The sequence below is a fragment of the Pundamilia nyererei genome, unplaced genomic scaffold (assembly GCF_000239375.1).
Source record: "Pundamilia nyererei isolate P.nyererei 1_Seehausen unplaced genomic scaffold, PunNye1.0 scaffold00170, whole genome shotgun sequence".
NCBI lineage: Eukaryota > Metazoa > Chordata > Actinopteri > Cichliformes > Cichlidae > Pundamilia > Pundamilia nyererei.
The window spans coordinates 253,376-261,086 of record NW_005187571.1 but is presented as its reverse complement, the minus strand read 5'-3'; the positions used below and the strand labels follow the sequence as shown (position 1 = coordinate 261,086).

The 7,711-nt window shown below is 38.7% G+C and overlaps 1 protein-coding gene across 1 annotated transcript in view; it reads left to right on the top strand.

The window, feature by feature from the left end:
• Positions 1-5,040: 5,040 nt before the first annotated feature.
• Positions 5,041-7,711, top strand: part of LOC102209405 (muscarinic acetylcholine receptor M2-like) — a 7,852-nt gene continuing 5,181 nt past the window's right edge. Inside the window, exon 1 of the mRNA XM_005745933.1 lies at positions 5,041-5,146. The gene's annotated coding sequence lies outside the window, so the exon portion shown is untranslated. The remainder of the gene's footprint in view (positions 5,147-7,711) is intronic.

The following is a 7,711-nucleotide window of genomic DNA, read 5'->3' as shown; positions in this document are numbered from 1 at the left end:
CATGGGGGTGTATTAGTGGCCATGGAACTGGCAATTTACACACCTGGAAAGGCACCATTGGTGCCTGAAAGGTATATACAGGTTTTGGATCAAATTACAGTCTCATTCAGACAGTGTCCTTTTCAGGCCTTGCATATTTCAGCAAGAAAATGCTAAACTGCCTACTGGAGCTATTAGAACCTGACCTGCCTGGAGTCAAAACCTTTTACCAACTGATAACACTTGGGCCATCTTGAAATAAAAAAACACGACAAAGAAGATCCAGGACTGTTGACAGTTATTATCCTACATCACACAAAAATAGGACCGCATTCCTCTCCCAGAAGTCCAGCAGCTGGTCTCCTCAGTGCCCAGATGTTTACAGGCTAAAAGAAGAGGGGATGCACATACACAGTGGTAAACATGGCCCTGTCAGCAGCTTTGAGTCGTGTTTACACCATCAAATTCACAGGCACCGTATTTTTTCTTAAAATTTGGTATGTTTCGTATTTTCTAATGTGAATAAAATATGGGATTTGTACAGGACCTCTTCTACACGTTGAAGGTAAAAACACTTCTACAAAGGATACACCTATGCATCCTCAATTACAGCTCCTCTGGCAAGCCTCGTCACTCCTCTGTCCTCTTGATGCATTTTAGGAACTGACACATCCTCAAATATGAAAGTTTCCTTTCCAGTTCACAGGCAGGAGGCCAAAGCAGACATGGGAGGCACAAATTTGAGAAATAACAAAGGTTTAAGGAGGCCAGCGGATATGATGAGGGGAGTAAAACAAGAACAAGACACATGAGGCAAACCTTAACCAACACTGACACAAGTTGACAAAGACACGGGAAAATGGAGGACAAAAGCACATGATGACAAGATAGCGGGAAGTAAACCACAGGGAACACAAGAATACAAGAATAAAATCAAAGCAGAAACCAAATCTCAACAACAGGACAGTGACAGACTTTAATGTTGGAATAAGTCAACAGCAGCTGTGAGCATGGAGCCAGAATATTCCCATCATTCATTTGATATATTCCGTGTTTACATGCTGCTGACACGTTGGAAGTTCTGAACTGATATTTATCTGAGAAGTTTCTGCTTCTCTTGCTACAATAACAGTGTCACAGTGCAAAGCCTTCAGAAGATATTTCCAGAATTCTCAAACAAGAAACAAGAAACAATAAAAGGCTTTTGTACAATAAGAGTCACATGCTCCTCCATCGTGACCCCCAAAAAATTCTATAGCCAGAAGAGAAATCTCTGCAGTAAAACCGAATGACACGTGTGATTCTAAATATTACATATTGCTGTTGTTTTGTTTCTTTTCTAGTCTCACACAAAATAATCATGGGCACGTGTTTGAGGGATCTGATCGTACTTTGAGGAGACAGGGAAGAGCTCCTAAATTCATGAAGCATTTATTTGTTTTAGGACATCTTGTGTGTAGCTGTTTGTCTGTCCCATTAGCTGATGGTAAAGAACAAGATATGCAATCCAGCACTAATTTATGTACAGGTCATATCAGTGCCTTGACAATAATCCAAGTGGCCCAAATCTCAACTGTGCCCAAACGCACTGATGAATTATAGCCTTTCTTTAATGAATCAGCAGAGGAGATTAGAAAGTCACGATTTGCTTGGGGCTTGGTGAAGACTTACAGTAAATGTCCGCGGATCATGATGAACATTATGCTATTAGCACACGAGGCAGCATGCAATTAACCAGAGATCACGAGTCCGTTCGACTTTTAAAACATACGTTCTGCATCTTTGCTATGAGCGGCATGCAGTAGGAAATGCATGGTATTGTGTGTGACCCTTCTCCATTCAAATAGCTGCTGGGGCTCCAAGTAGATGACCTCGTTTCCCTGCTGTCTCAGAGCTTTTCGTCATATTGTGAGGAGGCGAGGAGAGAGAGGAGCCTCATTGTTTTCTGTTCTTTCACTGCATGCATGAGTGGTTCATAGCAAGGTTCACATTTTTAGAAGTTTGGGAACTGGCAAGAGAAGGGAGAGCGAGAGGACAATGTATGTAGCTTTTATCACACATGCTGTTACGTAATAATATATATCATATACCCTAAAGCAGCAGATCCACTATGGTTTCTTTCTGTCCTCCTTTCATACATGTATACTTCATGAAAGAATATTGGGCTTTTGAATGAAGACACAGACAAACAAGAATACTGGAATATGTACAAATGGTTACTATATACAGTAAAATACACCAATATTTCTATTTATTAATTTATTTTTATTTAATGTGTATGTACAGGCATTGACGTGTTAATTAGTTTCATCTCTGTCTTCTTTCCCACCTGTGTCTGCTTCCCTTGATTACCTCATGCATGTATTTAAGGCTTCAGTACTTATTGTGTCATATTGTTGCTGTTTTCTTTGTGCTCTGTTTAAACCCCCTTCCCACTTTTTAAAAAAAATATGTATGGAATACGTTTTCAGCTGCCTGTTGGATTTTCTGCTGCACCCAAACAAAGGTTCATTTCCTGTTTATTAAGGTTGAGTTCAAGTCTGTGTTTCAGGTCCAAATTAACCACACGCCAGGATAGTTTTGCCCAGTGTTAGGGGAAAAGATCAATACCTCCCTATTGTCTCCATGCGTATTTTAATAAAGTGACACAACTGCTCCATGAGTTGACGTCACAATAAATTCACCTCATTGGAACGATGCGCTGTGCATAAACCTCAGTGAACTGAAGTGCAAAGAAGAGTGGACCAAAATTCCTCCACTGTGATTGGAGAGGCTAATAAAGTCATCCAGAAAACCACTAATTCAAGTCATTAGTGCTTAAGGCAGTTCTACCATGTACTTGGGTGTGCTTAGTTTTTCTCAGGACTGAACGTTAGATCCTCTTAGTTAAAAACAGATGAACACGTAGCTAAAGTTAGCCCAGTTCTAGTCCAAGATGCCCCAACAGAACAATGTTCCAAGCGTATGTAAATGTGCCAAGTCTTTACAAACACATTCACATCAACCACTCCATATCAGTATAGAGCATTATTTTTTTCCCTGTTGAGATCTGGTGTGTTCGTTTACGTTTTTGAGCTGCACATGTGTGAAAGTGTTGTCTTCTTATGTATTGTTCTCCAAGTCCAGCTTTTCAATAAATGTCTATCAGCTGTTTTCAACTACATGTAGTTTCTAATCATTAGTTGATATTGTCAAGTTAGCATTTGATGATAGCTCAAATTTTTTTCAATGTAAATTACATTAAATGCCACCTTTTTCACTCACTGTGTTTATATACTGCTCTGCTTTTGATTATTAGTTATTTTTTACTTCTGTCTCTCTTCCACAACATGTCTTTGTCCTGTCTACTTCACCTAACCCCAAACGGTCGCAGCAGATGGCTGTCCTCCCTAAGACTGGTTCTGCTGGAGATTTCTTCCTGTTAAAAGGGAGTTTTTCCTTCTACATGATTCTCTGTTTTCACTGTATTGTTCCAGGGCTTTTACTTACAAAATTAAAGTGCCTTGAGGCAACTGTTCTTGTGATGCTATATAAATAAAATTGAATTGAATGTTAGAAGTAAAGATTAAATATTGTCAAAATTAATGACAAAAAAAGTTACTTTTTTTTCTTGAAATTATTAAAAATAATAAAAATGGATAAATGTTTATATTTCACGCTTTTACTTGTGTCTTTTTCTAACTATCCATATGAGCCAAACATTTATCAGAGAGCTCTAAAGGCTTTGTTTCACCATTTTTTTCTATCTTAACTATAATTTATTCATTCAGAGTGAAGATATCCCTAGTATGGTCATCTCAGCCACGCAACTCAGTGAAAACCAAAGTCTCACCTACCTGCTGTTCAAACCTTCTGTTTCTCAGTGGCAGCTAATAAGAAACAAGTTAGCTTAAAGGGAATGAGATGGGAACTCAAATGACTTCTTTCATGTGCACTAAACTCCACTGTACAAGCAAGAAGGATTATTTTGATCTGTAACTCATGCATAGCTGCTCTAGTTGAGGCCAAGGATAAAATTATGATGCTGAAAATTAGCATTAGCCTACACATCCTCTTTAAGATCTGCTTTTTGAGGAAATTTGTTATTGCTGTAAAAGATGAAAGATAAAATGATCCATACCTACCACCGTATATATATATTTTTTAATATTTAAAATTACTCAAGATAATAAGACATGCCAGAGTTTCTTGGAAACCGGAGAAATTGGCTTATAGGAGACAGGAAACAAACACACCCAACTGCAGACAGACAGACAGACAGACAATGATATTGATTTGTGTTCTTGACAAATGAAGAAATAGTAGAGGTGGCGCTTATGTCCTTACCAATGCAGCTTTCAAAGATATTACTGTAAAAATAACAACAAACAAACAAACAAAAATACATCTGTGATGATACTCAGAATTTCAAATGTTCTGTGGTTGTGCTCGAAGTCTGGATGGGACAACCACAATAAATCATCTGATATTTTCTCATAGCAATTATGTTACATGCAGGACTCTGGTTTATTTGATAGCACGGTCCTTGTTTCATTTACTGTATTGTTTTGTGGAGAGGGACCATTATCCTCAGTGGTAATTCCATCAAAGTAAGGTCATCTACCAACTGGGGCAGTCTGCGTCACCAGTTTGGTTAAAAGGTCAAAACAACAGTCTGAAAGGTTAGCGTCCTGCAGCAACAGAGTAACAGAGTGAACCTCTCTCTTTGTCCTCTTTTTTAATAGTGCTTTACCATTTTATCTCATCCCAGATCCATTCATACTTCTCTCCACTTGATTGCCTACAGCTCTGGAGAATATGATGTGTTTGTGCCACAGAGGCAAGTGCTCTCCATGGTCCTGAAACAAACATCTCTCTTTCTCTCTCCGTCCGTCTCCATCTCCTGCTTACTGAAACTTGCAACCCTAGCTTGAGGGATTCAGCACCACAGTCACTAATAGCTCCCACAAACCCCTCCCTACTCTATCCGTCTATATTTCTAACACACAAGCAAACTCTCTCTCCGTCTCTCTCACACAGACACACACACACTGGTTCTTGTCAGAGGAGGAGTGTCATGAATGTCAGGTTACTTTCTGCTTTGCTCTCCGCTCCAGTGTGTCGGGAGAAGAGAGAGTAACATGGACGACTTCAAAACAGTTCACCTGTGTCGTTCTCTGCAGATGAGGTAAGATAAGATTTTTCTGCAGATTTCTACCAAACTCCTGCAGGTAAGAACACTCTTTTAGAAAAATTATGCATACTTGGAAAAACTTCCATGGAACACATATAATGTCTGCTCGCTGAGGCAGCGGTAGAGTCAAAAGATGGGAAATGTTTTCCTAAATTTTTATTCCCATGGGAACTTTACTGGGATGTAAATTTTTTTTATAACCACTTTGATTCAAAGGAAACAAAGTCAGCTGAGGATATTCTTTAAAGAAACAGTCTCACATGAAATGTTAAAGCATTATAATGATACATCAATATATTGATTGACATTTTATCCGTGGCTTGTTGTTCAGTTCAGTTTCCTGATAAAGATTGAATTGAGAGCAAAGTAAACCTGGCGTCTATTGTTCCCCTGAGACCTTTTAGGAGATGTTTAATCTTAATTTCTCTCCTGACACAAAAGGCTTCACTCAGCATCAGATCCAGACTCTGGATTCCCTGGTTTCCCCGCTCCCGAGGAATCCCCTTATTACAAAACAAAAAAACAAAAAAACAAATTGTTTAAATGGGAAATTTCCTCTAACTCACCAACTTGAAACTTCTCAGTTTTATTTTTATAAACCTTCACTCTCTAGTTGCTGTGGTATTTTTGTGTTTTCTCACTCTCAGTGCTACACTGGGCATTCAGTGGTTTTCTCTTCTCTCAGTTGCACCGCTCTGTGAAGCCAAAGCTCAGGCTGATGTGAAATTTCCCACTTTTCACATTCAAGACACAGTTCTCTGAGATGAAAAAAACAAGTATGAATTAGTGCCATAACATAAGGAACATTTGCTGCGAAACGTGACGGTGGAAAAAAAAAAACACTTTTTAAATTCATGAAATGTTAACCTTACAAATTAAACTAACTGAAACTGTTTGTGCTATACGTATTTATTTCATTTAAAATCCTGTTTAAACATTCAGTGTGGTGTTGCATTTTACAGTTAGACGGATGTTTGTCTTCTAAAGAACTGAACAATAAAACTATGGCACAGATCAATATAAAATGGAGCTACCACACTTTGATCCCTGTAGCCATTAAATCCCGTAAGTGCTGTGAAACATCTGCAGTTGCAGACGTGTTTCCATACCTGCTCTTTTCTCTGCAAACAAACCTGCTGTTCCCACGTCTCATCCGGCAGTAAGTCTGCAACCGCCCGGTGTATCGTTCATGGTATCAAAGACTTTTTTAAACCGAGCTCGCCCAGTCAGAGGACTGTATCCTAGAACCATATTACCGGTGCAGCTGTTGCAGGCAGCATCTGCTGGATCTAATTACTATGTTTCTGTGCCTGTCAAAGAAATATGGTTTGCCTCTGTGACTCTTTCCAGTAGCCCTGCATACCAATTAGGGAGATCCAGTAATGTAGGTCTTATTAGTGTGAAGAGAGAAGAAGTGAGGATGGCCTTGAGAGGAGGCAACAATCTCCTTAGCGAACTCTACATCACGTTGGAAAATCTCTGGCGAAGCCCACTGAGCAACTTGATAATTAAGATAATTTACTCGGTTAATCAGTAAAGTCACTAGAACAGCTACATAAAGTTAAACACATCTGACTGACACACAGTGCTGCATTCAAGTACAACTGCAAGAGAATACCTAATGTCAAAACCTACCTACTTAAAATAATGCATCCAGTTATTTTAAGTATTGTGAACCTTTGTACAACCAGTTGCTTGGCATGTCGAGAGAGTTTCTTCTCCAAGAATCGTGTTATTGCTCTTCTATAGATACAGGACATTTGTTGTGGCTACAAGGTGTAGTGGTTGACACAACTGCTTTACAGCAACAGACCCCCAGTTTGACAGGGACGAGGCACAAAGCCAGCCTCGGGGTGTTACAAGCTAGTGTGTCCTAATGCTGGTCCCAAACCCGGACATATAAGAGGGTCACATCAGGAAGGGCATGTGCCAAATCAAACATGTGAATTTATTATTCTTAGGAAATGAAGCAGTAGCCAAAAATACCCTTTTATAGATAGAGATATCTTTATTGTTCATAGAATAAAGCCGACCTATTAAAATTTTTATGGGCTCCTTTATCATGGGGCCCATAAAGAAATGAGTATTGAGTCAGGCTGCTTGCAGCTTCTTTTTAATATAAGCTGTCATTTCTTTTTTCACTTTCAAATATCACATTTCGTGCAGCTTTTTCTGCAAATATAAGAGACTTTATATTTTTCTTTAAAAACTCTTTAAAGAAAAAAACACGTGAACTGCTTTTAAAATGCAGTGTGCTGTTATGAATATAACTGACTTAACAACAAAGTAAGAACAGGCTGCCATCAGCATGTCCATAAAGCAAACTGTACTTTTATGATAATATTTATGTACCGTAGTACAAGTATTTTTACTTAAAAGGGCCACTGTCAGTTCATTGCTCTCAATTCATTAATGAGAAGTGATTGATGAATGATATGATCATAAATTTGACCTTGAGTCAAAGTCAGTCCTTAACACTCAAATGTAACATCCTACCTTTTGTTGTCCTCCCTTTGATGTGCATCAATTTTACATTTTTCTGACTTTACAAATCATCAG